Source organism: Grammomys surdaster, unplaced genomic scaffold, assembly GCF_004785775.1.
Source record: "Grammomys surdaster isolate TR1022 unplaced genomic scaffold, NIH_TR_1.0 237, whole genome shotgun sequence".
Taxonomy (NCBI): Eukaryota; Metazoa; Chordata; class Mammalia; order Rodentia; family Muridae; genus Grammomys; species Grammomys surdaster.
The window spans coordinates 2,564,636-2,580,828 of record NW_021604682.1 but is presented as its reverse complement, the minus strand read 5'-3'; the positions used below and the strand labels follow the sequence as shown (position 1 = coordinate 2,580,828).

At 44.2% G+C, this 16,193-nt stretch overlaps 1 protein-coding gene across 1 annotated transcript in view; it reads left to right on the top strand.

Annotated features, from left to right (window-relative positions):
- The first annotated feature begins 10,036 nt into the window (after nt 1-10,036).
- Nucleotides 10,037-16,193, top strand: part of Specc1l (sperm antigen with calponin homology and coiled-coil domains 1 like) — a 103,657-nt gene continuing 97,500 nt past the window's right edge. The window contains exon 1 of the mRNA XM_028773928.1: nt 10,037-10,202. The gene's annotated coding sequence lies outside the window, so the exon portion shown is untranslated. The remainder of the gene's footprint in view (nt 10,203-16,193) is intronic.

Genomic DNA, 16,193 nt, shown 5'->3' with positions numbered 1-16,193 from the left:
TCCTCCTCCTCCTCCTCCTCCTCCTCTTCTTCTTCTTCTTCTTCTTCTTCTTCTTCTTCTTCTTGTAGTTTCTGTGTTTTACTTAAAGTATTTTTTAGCAGCACTGGGGATTGACCCTAGCTAGGACCTCATCCACGTGAGGCAAGAGCCACGCCCCCGAGCTACATCCCCCAGCCTCCTCTTTCTTTTCTTTTTTAGGGTTTTATGTAACCCAGGTTGGTCTTGAACTTACTATATAGCCAAGGATAACCTTGAACTCCTAATCCTCCTTCCCCCCCACCTCCACCTCCTGAGTGATGAGATTATGAGTGTGTGCTACCCTGCCAGCTTCTCTTTCCACTTCCCTAATAGCTGCATAAAATTATATTGTGTACGCTTGACATGTTCTTTATTCATTCATCCATCCCCGGACACCTAGGCTGGTTCCTTTTCCTGTCTTTGTAAATGGTTCCGTAACAATCGTAAACATGCATGTTTCAGGATCTGGAGAAGTGTCGCAATGTGTGCATGGGTCCTGAAAGCGAGGACCCGTGTTCAGATTCTCAGAGGCCACTTTAAGTTTAACTTTAAGTTAGGCATGGTAGCATGCGTCTATAATTGCAATGGTCTTATGGTAAAATGGGGAGCAAAGACAATAAAAGCTTCTTAGAAGCTTGTAAGGCAACCAGCCTGGAGCACATAGTGGTGAAGAGGAGACCTTGTCTCCAACGAGGTGGATGTAGACCAACACCTGAGGCTTTCCTCTGACTTTCACATGTGTGCTGTGGCATATGCATCTCTCTCTCTCTCTCTCTCTCCCTCCCACACCCCCACCCCCCCCCCCCCCCCCCGGGGGGGGGGGGTATGTTACCTTTGAATTCCTAAGGTATGTTGGGGTAAGGTCATCCAGGAAGAGAGAACTTCAATTGAGAAAATGCCTCCATATGACTGGCCTGTAGAGAAGTGAGGGGAGGGGAGTTTTATTGTCTTTCTTTCTCTCTTTCTTTCTTTCTTTCTTTCTTTCTTTCTTTCTTCTCATTTATTTATTTTATTGAGTGTATGGTGGACGAGGGAAAATGGGTCAAAAGGGAGGGAGGGGAGGGAGGGAGGGAAGGAGGGAGGGAAGGAGGAAGGACCATCTTTCCCAAGGGGGTAGCTTTTTTTCTTCTTTTTTTTTATTGGATATTTTATTTATTTACATTTCAGATGTCATCCCCTTTCCCCATTTCCCCTCCCTAGAAACCCTCTATCCCATCCCCCCTCCTCCTTTTTGCTTTTATACCGTTTTAATTACATGCAAGTAGTAACACCCAAGGGGGCGTTTTCTTGATTACTGATTGGTGTGAGAGGGCCCAGATCATTACGGATGGTGCCATCCTTAGCCAGGTGGTCCTGGTTAGTATAAGAAATCAGGCCAAGGAAGCCATAAGGCACAGACCAGTAAACAGCATTCTTCCATAGCATCTGCTTCATTCCTGCATTCTGGCTCCGGCCTGAGTTCCTGCCCTGGCTTTCCTCAGTGATGGGATGTGGAAGTCTAAACCAAATGAACCATCTCCTCTCCAAGTTGCCTTGGGTCATGGTGTTTTATCACAGCAACAGAAAGCAAACTAGGGACAGAAGTCTCACTCTTGAGCAAAGAGGAAATAAGGCGGGGTTATTTTTTATGTCTAGAGTCACTGAGATGGCTTCCCCCCCACCTTTTTCTATTTGGAGAACCTCATCATTGGGGAGTGGTCCCTGCAAATACCGTGAGCCTCAGAGAAACGATCCAAGTGAAGCAAGAATGAAATCCAGCACAACACAATTTAGTAGCAGATATCGGTTCAAAGTTCTAGAGTCTGGCACCAGGCATTTATTTGAGACCTATTTTGGCACAGTACAATTTTGGAAAAAAGTGTCCTGATAACAATGAATTCGATCCCATTTGCACAATAAGGTGTCACTAAATCAAAACTCTTTTGCAAAGTACGTGCGACCTCTTCCATAAAGATGTGTTCTATAGCTCAAGGGACTAGGAGCTGGTGTGATCCTGGTCACACAGATAGCGTAGACCAGCACATGGGACAGCTCCCCTAAGGATGGGTTCTATTACCGGGAAGCACTGTTCAAGATAAAAGTCTAGAGAGGGGCCAGGTGGTGGTGGCGCACACCTTTAATCCCAGCACTTGGGAGGCAGAGGTAGGTGGATTTCTGAGTTCGAGGCCAGCCTGGTCTACAGAGTGAGTTCCAGGACAGCCAGGGCTATTCAGAGAAACTCTGTCTCGAAAAACCAAAAAAAAAAAAAAAAAAAAAAAAAAGTCTAGAGAGGAAGAGTCTGGGATAAACATAGTCTGGGGGATTTGGGTATGGCCTGGCCCTACAGATAACAAAGGTCTCGGGGGTCTTAATAGCATCCATTCCTAGCCTTCTGGTTAGAAAACAAGTATATACATCCCTTCCGTTGAAGGGACAAACCTTTGTGTTTATCTTAACATTCCTGTTTTGTCTAATGCTTAACTGGGAGCACAAGGACTTCATGGCTTCTACACATCATGGGGTTAGAGAGGTTGCAGTGAGACAGAGTTGGAAGAACATGAAAGTCAACAGATGAACTCAAGTCGAAAGAGCAGAATTGAGAGGATTGGAATCACGTGACTGAGAGGCTAGGGTCTGTCTCACAAGGGTGTGAGCCGGAAGGATGCCTTGGGCTAGCTGATCGAAAGCACCTTGGTGGATGTCGCAGTAGATGGCTGCTGCCATCAGAGGCAAGTGGGTGGCCTGAAAGAATTTATTATTAATAAGTAAATTAATAAAGTATTAATTATACGTGTCCTCTGCAAAGTGAGAGAGCTTCTCTCTTGCTTAATTAGGGCACCAGAGCAGAGAATGTAGCATTTGGAGTAAGTATACATAGTAACTTTTTGGTTTTGTGCTAGCGTGCTAGGTAAGAGCAAGAAGTTCTGCCTGTTCTGAGCTGATCTGCAACAGGAAAGTCTGGGCTTCTAAGGTGGTGTGTCCTACTTGGGACACACAGAGTATCGGACAGGGACAGGTGACGAAAAGAAGACAGCAAAGAGTGAAGAATATCAAATAGGAGTAGGGATCTTCTGGAAAACTCTATGGGAAGGAGGGTGGCTGGATTAGGGGTTTTATACCATTGTGGGGTCATCGGGAGCTGGAAAGATGTCTCAGTGGTTAAGAGCACTTGTTGCTCTCACAGAGAACCTGAGATCAGTCCCAGGCACTCACATGATGTTTTTACCACCTCAGTAACTTCAGTCCCAAGGGATCTGATGCCTTCTTCCGATCTCTGTGGGCACCCACATGAACATGGTGCACACCAGGCGTGCATGCGATACACACACACACACACACACACACACACACGTCAAATACTCATAAATGTAAAATGAAAGAAGTAAATTCAAAAAAATATTTTTTTTTAATGAAAGGTTATTGGGAAGTTTTGTATAAACTGGTTTTGTGCCTGTTGCCTGCAAGAGGGAGGAAAGGGGAGATGGAGGGAGAGGAGAGGCTGGTTAACTTTTGAGTTAAAAGATACCGTGGAAGGCAGAGACAGAAAGGGGTTGATGGTGTCAGTTTGAAGGCTTTCTCTCATTAAGAGGAGGTAGGTAACCCTAAGAGTCTTTAAGCAGGAAGCCCAACCCTGTGTTGCTAAGTCTAAGCGTTTAGACAAACAGGCTACTGCTTTGGTTGAATCTCTATAAAACTGACAAAGACCTAAGGCTCGGTTTTGAGAGCTTTGTACAAACAAGGTGAAAGTTCTAGTTGGGGGGTTGGGAACGCTAAAGCAAGAATGTTCAGAAAGGCCTCTGGGAGGTTGGAACCTGAGGACAGGAAGGGTTGGGAGGAATCCAGAGATTCTACAAGAGGACAATAAGTAACTTTAGTAAAGAGGCTTAGCTAAGACCCCTGAAATTGATGCCAGGCGGTGGTGGCGCACGCCTTTAATCCCAGCACTTGGGAGGCAGAGGCAGGCGGATTTCTGAGTTCGAGACCAGCCTGGTCTACAGAATGAGTTCCAGGACAGCCAGGGCTATACAGAGAAACCCTGTCTCGAAAAAAAAAAAAAAAAAAAAACAAAATTGGGGGTGTGAATATAAACGCTACCTACCAGGCCCAGAGAAATGAGAGAAAGTCCCATTTAACTTGGAGGGTTTTGTCCTGGATTAGAGTTTTGTAGCTTTGAGAAGACGGGGTGCTTGAGAAACACGGGGTCAGGATGAGGCCGAGGTAGCTTTCTTATAAAGGATGCCATCTAGGGCATAAAACGGGATATCAATATTCTTGGGCAGCCAGAAAAGTAAGGAAGGTAGAGACGTGTTCTAGAGATCGATGGTAAGAGGGGCTTCAGCAACATGAACGTTTAATCAATTGTAAGGGCCCAGCTATACAGATGAGAGGTATTGAGAACTCTTTTGGGAGTGACTATCCCGGTAAGCTGAGTGGATATTTGGGTGTCAAGGACTGCTCAGATAAATACAAAAGGATCCTGATGAGATGAATGGAGAGAACTAATAAAGTGATTCCAAGGTCCAGGCTGAGGCATGGGAGGTGGGAGAAAGAATTTGGGATACAGAGGAATAAAGGTCGGAGACCACCAAGTGGATAGGAACGGACAGGTTTGTTAATTGGGTGCAAATCTTGAAGTGTTGTGTGGGATGAGTTGGGTAGCTATAGAATTCAGGCTTTGAAGAGTCTGATAATTAGAGGTTTCCGTCTCTCTGTTCCCTGGGAAGTGAGTGGATATTGAGCTTGATCCTGGAAAGGTGGAGAGACCCCCGTGGTTTGATTTGTATGGTGGGTAGCAACATCTTAGAAGGGGTTTTCCAGGCTCCAGGATGACTGCATGGGAAGAGAAGCAAAGAGCAGAGGAAGGAAGTTGAGTCTGCGTGACAGGGCGGTAAAAAGAAAGTTGCTCCACAGGGGCTTGATGATGGAAAGATTATAGAGATATGCAACTTTTCCTGAATGTCAGGTTCCAGGAGAGGTATCAAGAGAGCTAGGGATGAGCAGGAGTGAATGGGAAAGGGAACATAGAATGCACAGTGATGGTCCTGTCTGTCTGGGTTTGGATGGAATGGACGGAATGCCTTCCGTCTCAAGGAATAATGGTTAAAAAAAAAAGGAATAATTTTACTAGCTAGTGACAGTGTTATCCTGGGTTTGATAAAAGTCGTGGTGGGGGAACAGCGACCTGTTATGTCAGGTGGTAGCAGGTATTAATCTGAGCAATCCATTTATCCTGAGGAGTCTGGTGTCTAGGGCCAAACAAGAGTGGGAAGGCCAGAAGAGTGGGGACTGGTATCTTTCTTAACACAGCCTGACTTCCAGTGTCCAGAGAGCAGGAGCAGGACAGTGGCCATAGATTGGGGCATGTTCTTGCCCAGTGACCCATTTGGCTACCTTTAAAGCAGGCTCTAGGTGGTCTAGCCCTGAGAGGGGAGTGTCTTACTCCCATGTTTGAGTTGTCCTGTGATGAAACTTGGAGTAAGGCTGCTACCAGTGTTTAATATTTCACCTAATCGCCCTTAAGGTTCTAACATTTAAGAGCCTTCTGTTAGCATGTTAGCATTTCTTCGAGGTTCCCCCCAACACTTACCTAGCAAGAGCCAGACAGAAGCTGGCTTCCTATAAAAGGACTGTTTGGCCTCTTGTATCCTCTCACTGATCTCTCTCTCTCTCTCTCTCTCTCTCTCTCTCTCTCTCTCTCTCCCTCTCTCTCTCTCTCTCTCCCTCTCTCTCTCTCTCTGCCCCCTCTCCCTCTCTGTCCCTCTCTATCCCCTCTCTTTCACCACCTCTACTCCCTCCTCAACTCTCCTTCCCATCCCTCCCAAATACACTTCATTTTATACTAGACCCATTATATGACCGGTACCTCAGAGAAAGATGCTTCAGCATGGGCTCATTAAGGAAGCCCCTCCCATGGCATCATACCGCATTTTACAAAACATATCACCTCCTGTCTGCTATTGATGACCTTAAAGGCCACTTTTATGAGGTGTCTTTGAAGGGTAGAGGGCTGTCCTCCAGTCTTTTTTTTCTTTTTGTGAGACAGGGTTTCTCTGTGTAACAGTCCTGGCTGTTCTGGGAACTCACTTTGTAGACCAGGCTGCCCTTGAACTCACAGAGATCTGCCTGCCTCGGCCTCCCGAGTGCTGGAACTAAAGGTATGTGCACCATGCCCAGCCATGTCTTTGAATCTGTTTCCTACTACCAGTTTGCCAACTGAAAGTTAGGATGAAGGTGTTGCTCTAATTTCCCCCACTGTCATTCAAGGTCAGGTTGGTATATTTAGTTTCTGATAAAGATTAGGTCCAAAGCACCTACTGTGCCGCCCCCCCCCCACTTCTGTTTATCAAGAGACTCCTATAGATTACCAGGAACCTCCCTTAGTCCAACCCAAAGGTCGACTACTTCAGGCAAGGACAGTAGTTCCTGTTCAGTCTTAACAGCCTGTATTAGCTCAAAGACTACACTCTGCTGACTCTCCTATAAGAAAATCTACTTGCCTTTCCACCATTCTCCTCTTCTCTCTGCTTCCCCTGCCCCCACCCCCCGGGAGATATCCTTGATAGTTTGATTCCCAAATGAACCTTTCTTTCTACTCATGGAGAGGTCTAGTGTCTGGTTTCACCCCACTCTTGCATACAATAAGCATGAGAGATAGAAGGCTGGATTTTCATAGACACCCGCCCCTGCCTCCGATAATTGCTTTGATTTGGTCAAGATTGGCCACCTTAAAGGCTGCCACCTGCCTGCCTGCCTATGTGTCACCTTCCTGCCATGAGGAAAATAATCACAAGGCCTTATTTGTGGAGATCATCTGAATTGGATTGTATTTCAACAAAGAGGGGCATATGGAAGTCACAGAGCACTCACTGCATTACGATATCTATCCTGGACAGGAATCTGTTGCCACACGCCTGAGCTGCCCTCCAGATACACTCCCTGTCCTTGGGAGACATGATGGAGGTCAGGGTGACACAAGCATCAGGGCTGGTTAGGTTTAAGGACTGGGTATTAAATATTGAAAATTGTTGTGATAGAAATTGGTGTCAGTTAAGAAGCTCAACCATTTTTCTACCGGAGAGAGACCGGTGAGGGGAGGCGGGGACATGGGCACACGTGGGAGCCTTAGGTCTAGCAACATTGTGAAGTGGAATAGAATTCAAGTAAGAACGGTTATGTGGGGGTGAAGGGAGGGGTAGGGAAAGGCTTGATAAAGGGAGAGAAGGTGGGTTAAAGGCTGAGGCCAGACCTAGAAAGGATGGTTTGGCTGGATAGAGAAGAGGAGAGGGCTGGAGATATATCTAGATGGCTAAGAAGTTTGTTAAAAGATACACTAAAATGACAGTTGCCGTTAAAAAGATTTTAAAAGTCTAATAGGCTGAATTATAAAACTAATACTTTAAAATATACTGCCTGGGAATGATTTAACAATCTATTATGAGAAAGTTCATTTAAAAAGTTAACACTGAAAAAAAAAAGTTAACACTGGGCCTGGAGAGATGGCTCAGTGGTTAAGAGCACTGACTGCTCTTCCAGAGGTCTTGAGTTCAATTCCCAGCAAACCACATGATGGCTCACAATCATCTGTAATGGGATCTGATGCCCTCTTCTAGTGTGTCTGAAGACAGCTACAGTGTATTCACATACATAAAATAAATAAATCTTAAAAAAAGAAAAGAAAGCAAATGCTCTATTTACCCATCTAGTTGTGGGTAATAGCAAGGCCCACGACTACTTCTGGCCCTACCATTTGCTAGCTTGTGGTCCTGAACAAGTAATGTATATATATTTTAGGTTTCTCTGTGTAGCCCTGGCTGTCCTGTAACTCACTCACTCACTCTGTAGACTAGGCTGGCTTCCAGCTCAGAGCTCCACCTGCCTCTGCCTTCTAAGTGCTGGGATTAAAGGTGTGAGACACTATGGCCTGGCATGACATAACCTTTTTGAACCTCGACTTTGGCCTCAAAAAAAATTTCTACCTGGGTGGTATTTGGATCAAAACGGTTGAGTTGTTTTTGAACTACAAATACCTAAACAGACAGAGCATCAATACCCACTTATTTATTTATTTATTTATTTATTCATCTATTTATTTATGTTAGTATAGAATAGAGTTTATTTAGGGCATGGGGAGGGGAGTTGAGGGAGTAGACAGAGAAAGGCAGAGAGAGAGAGAGAGAGAGAGAGAGAGAGAGAGAAAGTGGCTGGCCTTGAGCATGTGGACATAGTCAGGGGCAGGGAATGGGGAGAGAGGGAAGGAAGAAGAGGGTAAGGGAGGAAGGGCAAGGGGAGAAGAGAAGAGAGCAAAAGCAATATCCACTTATTTATACTTACTACGCAGACGGAGATCCAGGGTGCAGGGTAATGTGGTAAGGCCTGTTTATGTGCTAATCCTATTTGATCTCCACAACAGTTGATAACAGCATATGGTTTGTAGTAGGAAAACTAGAAAGCAAAGGGGCTGCCAAGGTTGAAAGCCAGGCCCTTTGGCTCAATGTGTTAACACATTATGGCTCTGCTGGTTTAGAAGGAGACGTTTAAGGTCAAGAGGTGGAGTGCTATACCACCTGTGTATAAAGGTAGTAAAATAGTACATATAGGAATTCAAATATCTGCTTCTGTTCATAAATTATGTCAAAGGATATTGATATTGAGGAGTGGAAAATAGCTTTAATTGAGGAAATGCAGGGTACTGAATATGTTGAAATGGTGATTTTTGAATTTTGAAGCATGTAAATTTTATTAGAAATGCATCCAGAGATATCATCTATCTATCTATCTATCTATCTATCTATCTAATTATTTATTTGAGATGGGGTCTTACCATGTAGCTCTGGCTAGCCTTGAACTGGCTATATAGACCAAGATAGCCTGTTTCTCGAAGAGATTATCCACCTCTGCCTCCTGAGTACTGAGATTAAAAACATGCACCACTATGACAAGTGAATCAGAGATAAATTCTTTTTTTAAAAAAGGATTTATTGATTTTATGTACATGAGCACACTGTAGCTGTCTTCAGACACACCAGAAGAGGGCATCGGATCCCATTACGGATGGTTGTGAGCCACCATGTGGTTACTGGGAATTGAACTCAGGACCTCTGGAAGAACAGTCAGTGCTCTTAACCACTGAGCCGTCTCTCCAGCCCCAGAGATAAATTCTTACAAAGAAAACATCAAAGAATAATGTTCTGGCTAGGTAGGTCTTGTCAGTTTGATCTAAGTTACTGTTATCTGGGAAGAGGAACTTCAGTTGAGAAACTGTCTTTGTCAGATTGGCTATAGGCAAATCTATAGGGCATTTTCTTGATTAATGATGGATGTGGGAGGGGCCAGGCTCACTGGGAAGTGGTGTGACCCCTAGGGAGGTGCTCCTGGATGATATAAGAAAGCAGGCTGGGCAAAGCATAAAGAGCAAGCCAACAATCTTGTGTTTCTCCGATGCTTCTTTGCTTCAGTTCCTGCCCTGACTTCTCTCAGTGATGGAGTGTGTGACCCGGGAGTTGTAAGCCAAATAAACCCTTTCCTCCCCAGGTTGCCTTTGGTCATGGTGCTTTATCACAGCAATAGAACCATTAACGAATTTTAAAAAGTAAAATAAAAACCACCCGGAAATTACATAAACATATAGGACTCTTTTTTTTTTTTTTAACTTTCTAATGCTAGTAGTCTCGTTTTCTTTAGTGGGTGGAGTGGGGACATCAGGGGTGCCTGGCATGTGTATTTATCGCAACTGTCCGGTTCATTAAAAGCTGAGTATTCAGCACACTGTAAACATAATATCTCGACCAGAGCGGACCTATTTGCTTACCAGGGAAAACCTGGGACCAGAAGCCCTGCTTCCTAAGGGACATCTTCCAGCACAAAGACTGCAATTACACGAGTGGCAACTGGCGACTGCCACAGCGCGTGCGCGGCCCAGAACCCAGCGCGAAGAGAGAAGGCGTGACGGCTGGCGCCTGCGCAGTGGCGGTGCAGGGAGGCTACGGTCACAGCGCATGCGCGGGGAGTAGAAGGGGGAGGTGCCAGTGAATAAGGGGCGGGCGGAGGGCGGGAGCCGCAAGGGAGACAGGGCGGGCCGAGGGAGCGGCGCCGTGGGGTTGGCTGTTGCCCTGAGGCCGGACTCAACGGACCGGGCCGCGCCACCGGGCGAGCTCGCCGCCCGGCCCCAGCCCGGAGCCAGCGAGTGAGCGAGGCGGTGCCGCGCGGTAAGAGCCGGGGCAGGGTCTTCTCCGCTTGTGCCGCGGGCACGTTCGTCTCCTCAGCGCCGCCCGCGCGGCCAGGCCCGGGCGGCCCCGCAGACCCTGGCGGCCCCGCGCCTGCGCTGTCCCCCCCCTCGTCACCCCCCCATCCCCAGCCATCCCGCGCCTGCGCCGTCTCCTGCCCAGGCGGACCTCACAGCTTGACCCGCAGACCCCCAGGGAACCCAGGCTGGCGTGGTACCCAGCTAGTTGGGGGTCTCATACCTGCGGAGAAGCTGGATGCGACCTTCGTGCTTGCATTCCCTGTGGTGTCGGGAGAGACGGGGTGTTCACCCTGCTCCCTTGCCCTGGGCTGGGACAGGTTGCCTCCCCATCTGGTGGATCGAGGGTGGGGAGCAGAGGACTCCCGAAGGCTGCGTCCTGCTGTGTTAGGACCTGGCTGTTAGAAGCTGGCGGTGTTCTTTATTCTTGAGACTTGGCTAATTCTATCAGATTGGATGTGGACAATACAGTGTGTTGTTGAAGAAATGCATTTTCAGTAGTGGCTGCATTGAAGCCATCTGGTGTGTGTGTGTGTGTGTGTGTGTGTGTGTGTGTGTGTTGGTGGCGGTGGTGGTGGTGGATATAACCCAGAGAACACTCGAAAATAAATCAGTTTCTGGGTGGGCTTAGCCACCTAAAACCAAACGAAAATTTCCGTGATCATTCAAATGCAGGCAGCCTTGAATTTTTTTTTTTTCATTCCCTTGACGATAAATCCTAAAGTGCAGCGGGGTGAGGGGGTACCTGATTAAAGGGAAATTTGACTGACATGAGAGAGAGAATCATAAGTTTTGGCTCACACCTGTAATCCCGGTACTCGGCAGGCAGAGTAAGACATTGTCTCAAAATAAAAACAAAACAAAAAAACCCAAAACAAATCGCGTAGCCCAGGAAGGCTTCTTGTCATCAGGAGGGTAAATCTTGAAGTGAAATCAGCTGTGTGAACTACAGGCAGCAGCAGTTCTACTTATAAAGGTTTGGAGTGAGGTACCAGCGTTGTTGCATAGGCACTAAAAGGCACTATTCGGTTGGTTCTCTTTCAATACATCGGGAATGAAGATTTGAAAAGCGATAGGTCTGTGTTGAATTCGGTACAGACTCTTTTTTTTTTTTCCCTTGTCCTTTCATTGTACTGGGATAATATAAGCAATTGAGGATTGAAGTGTGCTTGAGGATTGAGTCGTATATGAATAACTTCATTCCCGACTTTGGTATTAAGGGCATGAAATATGGCTAGATAAATGTTTTATAGCTAAGCTGTATCTACTCCCCAGCTCCGCTAGCCTCTTACCTTTCATTTGAAGATGGAGGTCAGACTAAGTATCCCAAACTAGGTATATTTCTCACTTTGTTGCCACACAGACCTAGAACTTCAGTCTTGTTTTATTTAGCCTCTGGAGAAGCTAGAATTAACTAACAGGCCTTCAACACCCCATTGGCTTAACCTCACCATTTTTATAAGTGATGTGAGTGTCAACAGATTTTAGTTATCTTGAGAGAGCCTCTAATGTCCTGTGTAACCATGATAATTGTATTTTTTTCTTAATTAAAAAAATTGAAAGTAATATATTTATGTCCCAAAATATTCAAACCAATATAGAAGGAGATATGGAGAAAAAAGTATGTTGGTCTCATAATAATTTTTTTCCTATTGAGAAAGAGCTGATGCTCCCTCCCCTTTATCCCCCATTAAAAATGTCTCATTTTCCCTTTGGATCTGATGTACACCAGTGTTCTAACCTTTCAAAATTTCAGATAGCTTGAGAATGTATGTTTGCCTGTGTATATCCCAGGTATGTAGGGATCTCCTTGACATTATAAGAAAATGATTTTTGTACCGTAGAAAATCTGTGTGAAGGTGTCTTAAAATATCCGTCAAAATATTAGTGTCAGATGCAGGGAGGAGAGTAATTATGGTTAAAGTGAAATTTGCTCAGGGTGTGTACCCACATCTTGTTTTCTTGACAGCATGTGACTTGGGAAGCAGCAGTTCGCTTTCTGACTGACTTGACATAGCTCTTTGATCAGATGACTCAGGTATCGCAAAAGGTCAAAATTCCTATGAGGGTTGGGTTTTCTTATATACAAGACTTGCTGAGTAACCGTATGTCTATTTAAATTACATGTCTAGCTTGCACAAAGTGTGACTGCAGACAGCTCACCTTGATAGAGGAATGATGACAGTGTCCAGGGGTTGAGACATTTTTCTTTTCTTTTTCGTTTTGTCTTTATGGCTTTGGGCAAGTAAGCTTTTCTGGATCTTTGTTTCTCCATTCAGTGCATTTACACAGGGGAGCTTCAGAAACAATTTTAATATTAAAGACTCCTTTTCTAGAGTTTTCCGCCAATGATGATATTGTAGTTTCCTTCTCAAAAATTTGGCTGCTAAGGCAGGCTGTGTAGTATGTCTGAGATGAATGAATCTGAGATACCCTGGGGTAAACGAGTATTGAGTAGGTGTTTATGTTATAAGAAAAACAAGGGCAATATTGGGAGTTTTGATGACACTGAAGGTATTCAATTTAAAGGACCATCATTTCTAAAAAACAAACAAAAGTCACCCAGTTTCTTGGTGATAGGGGCTGAAGAGTTGGCTCAGCAGCTAAGAGCATTTGTTGCTCTTATAAAGGACCTGGGTTTGGTTCCCAGCACCTACATACTTGGTGCCTCACAACCATCTGTAACTGCGGATACAAGGACCCAGCACTTTCTGTAGGGCACCAAGCACACTTGTAGTGCACGTACATACATTCATGCAAAACACTCACCCACATAAATAAGTCTTAAAAAGTTTTACATTTCAGCATCTAGTTGGACATGGTTTTTACAAGCTTGTAGTTTCAGTTGTATTGGAGGTTGAGAAAGATTGCTTATGTCTAGTAGTTTGAGGCCAGTCTGAGCAATGTAGGTAGGTAGGCTCTATTAAAAAAAGAGTAAGGTCATTTATGATGGTGATACCAAACGATGATTTATGGTAATGGCAAATGGTAAACACGAGAGAGCACACTGACTGTGAGTTTAGAAATAAAGAGCCTAAAGGCTTGTTTTGTTGTTACTGTTAGTGAGGTTAAGAAAAAATTTCTGGGTTTTTGCTTTTAAAAAGATTCAAATACGGCTGCCTGGCTTGGTGGTTCATGGGGTTCCAGGACAGCCAAGATGACACAGAGAGACCCTGTCTCAAGAGCCAGAAAAGAAAGAAAGATTTAAATACATCTTGTCAGGGTTTTTGTTTGGTTTTGTTTGTGTTTGTTTGTTTTGTTATTGTTGTTTGCTTGTCTTTGAGATGGGATTTTTTTGTTCAGGCTGTCCCTGAACCCATTGTATAGCCAATGAGGACCTCAAACTTGATTCTTCTGCCTCCATCTCTCAAAGGATGGAATTATAGGCGTGGCACCGTGTCCAGGTTTATGCTGTACTGGGGATTGAATGAAGGGGATCTGTGTATATGACTTTGTGGTCATTATTTATTACCACAAATAATGTAAAAAGCCATTAAAATTGATACTAAGCATTTCCTGTCTTGGTTATCCTTAAAATGGAGTTCTCGGGCTGGGTTCAGTGGGTGAGTAAAGAGCTTACTGTACAAATCTGAGGACTGGAGTTTGGATCTCCAGAATTCTCAACAAGCTGACGTGGTAGCACATGCCTGTAATTGCCCTGCTGTAATGGGGAGGTCTGCAAAGACAGGAGGATGCCTAGAAGCTTGCTGGCCAGCTAGCTTGTAGTGTGCAGCAGCAAACAGGAGACCCTATCTCAGGATGGAAGGACTGGCACCCGAGTAGTCTTCAAGCATTCACATATGCTATGTGCGCATGCTGTCTGTGCTCAAGAATGCATATATACATACTATACATGTTCACAAGGGTCAGTATGTATATTTCTTACATGATATAAGATATCAGGAGTCTTTTATGCGTGTGCCTGCCTGTTTATATGTGTTATGTGCATTAAGCACCCACTAGTAGAGACTGATAGGTCTCTGGAATTGAGTGCATGTGCCAACAAAATACTACCAAAGGAAATTCCTGTTGTTACAATTGTTAGTGCTGAATAGACTAGCTGCAAAGTAAAGACAAAGAAAACTCTCATCAGCTCAGAAGGTTTGCTTTTTGTTTTTTCCTCAGTTGATTGATCTGAAACAACATGGTGATCAAGTTGGTCTCAGGGATGTAGCTTAATGTTCAACATCCCTAGTGATCTTGGAAGTGCAAATTAAAAGTTGATTGAGATACTATCTCATCCTTGTGACTGGCTATTGAGAAATCTGATAACAAATTTTGGCATGGATATGGGGAAGAGGAACTCTTACTCATTGCTGGTGGGAATGCAAATCAATGTGGCCTTTGTGGTCCTCAGTTTGGGGATTCCTCTGTACTACTCCTGGGGGTTTACCTAAGATATTCTATCAGGGGTATTTGCACACCCATGTTGATTGCTGCTCTGTTCACAATAGCAAGAAAATAGAAACAGCCTAATATCTATTCACTGATGAGTAAATAATGAAAATATAGTACACACATAGAATGGAATATTATTCAGCTGCACATAAAAATAAAATCATGACATTTGCAGGAGGCTGAATGAACCAGGAAAGTGTAATAAGTGAGATGATTATGAAAAACCCAGACCACATGTTCCTCCTCATATGCGGATCCTAGCCGAAGCAATGTTCATGTGTGTGCACAGAAGGTCCAAGTGTGGATTAGATCCAGAAGTCAAGAAGGGAGACTCTTAGGTGATGAAGATGATGGGCAAAAAGAGAGAGAGGATAGCAAGCTATTCTCTAGTTTCAACTCTGTCATAGGTGTGTGTCTCTGTGTGTGTGTGTGTGTGATTCGGCTTTCTGTGTATTGAAACGGCAATAATCTATCATTCCAAAATAAGCTAATACATGTTATTGTTTTGAGGCATCAATTGTGATTTCTTTTTAATTCCATTGATTAGTACAATAGGATATGATTAGTTGCTGAGTTCATTGGTCTCATTGACCCACTTAGAAAAAATGATTAAAATTTTTTTTTTTGTTATGGAGGTAGGGGTTCTATAATTGGACATTTTTCTGTGTTTTTTTTCATTCTGTTTAAAACTACTATATCTTTCTATTTCAGTGTTATTTAATATGTAAATTGTAGTGCTATTTATAAAGTATGGTTTTATGAAAACTTAAGCTTGGGGATGTAACTTAATGGTAGAACACTTCCCTAGTGTGTACAAGGTCCTGGGTTCAAGCCCCAGCAACATAAAAATATGTAAATAAGCCTTAAAGTATTGAAGGATGGGGGTGCCGAGAAGGGAGGCACCTTTGACCTATAGCAAATATAGATGACTTTGGTGTTCATGAAGCTTTTGTAATTCATGGGAGTCTACTCTGCACTTATCTTCCAGAAATACAGTTATAAGAGCATACTGTTTAAAAAAACACTATGGGGAAAAGTGAAAAAAATGTTGGAGGGTCAAAATGTATCAAAAGGTCTATTTTGAAAGTGTTAAAATTGATGTAATCCCAGACTTGGCATTGTGTGGGGTGCAACTGTAATACCAGCACTCGGGAAGTAGGAGATTGAAAGTCATCCTCAGTGGCAAAGTCAGCGTAAAGTCAGTCTGGGCTACATGAGACTTTGTCTTAAGTAACTCAGTTAAGAAGTAAAAATTGGGTCTGGCAAGATGGCATAGTGGTTAAGAGTACTTCTTCTTCCAGAGGATAGGGGTTGCACATGAGGTACCACTTAGGAAGGGAAAGGAAAGAAAATTTGAGCTTTTAGGAATAGCTGTGACATTACTCTGTTGAGGGAAAGGCATATCAACAAGCATCGTTCACAAAGGGCCAGGTGGTAAATGTTTAGTCATTATAAACTGTATAGTATGTTTTGCAGCTAATCAGCTCTCACTGTACTTCAAAATAGCCTTAAACAGTATGTGACTGACTGGAACTGGGTTTCAGTAAAAGCTGGATTT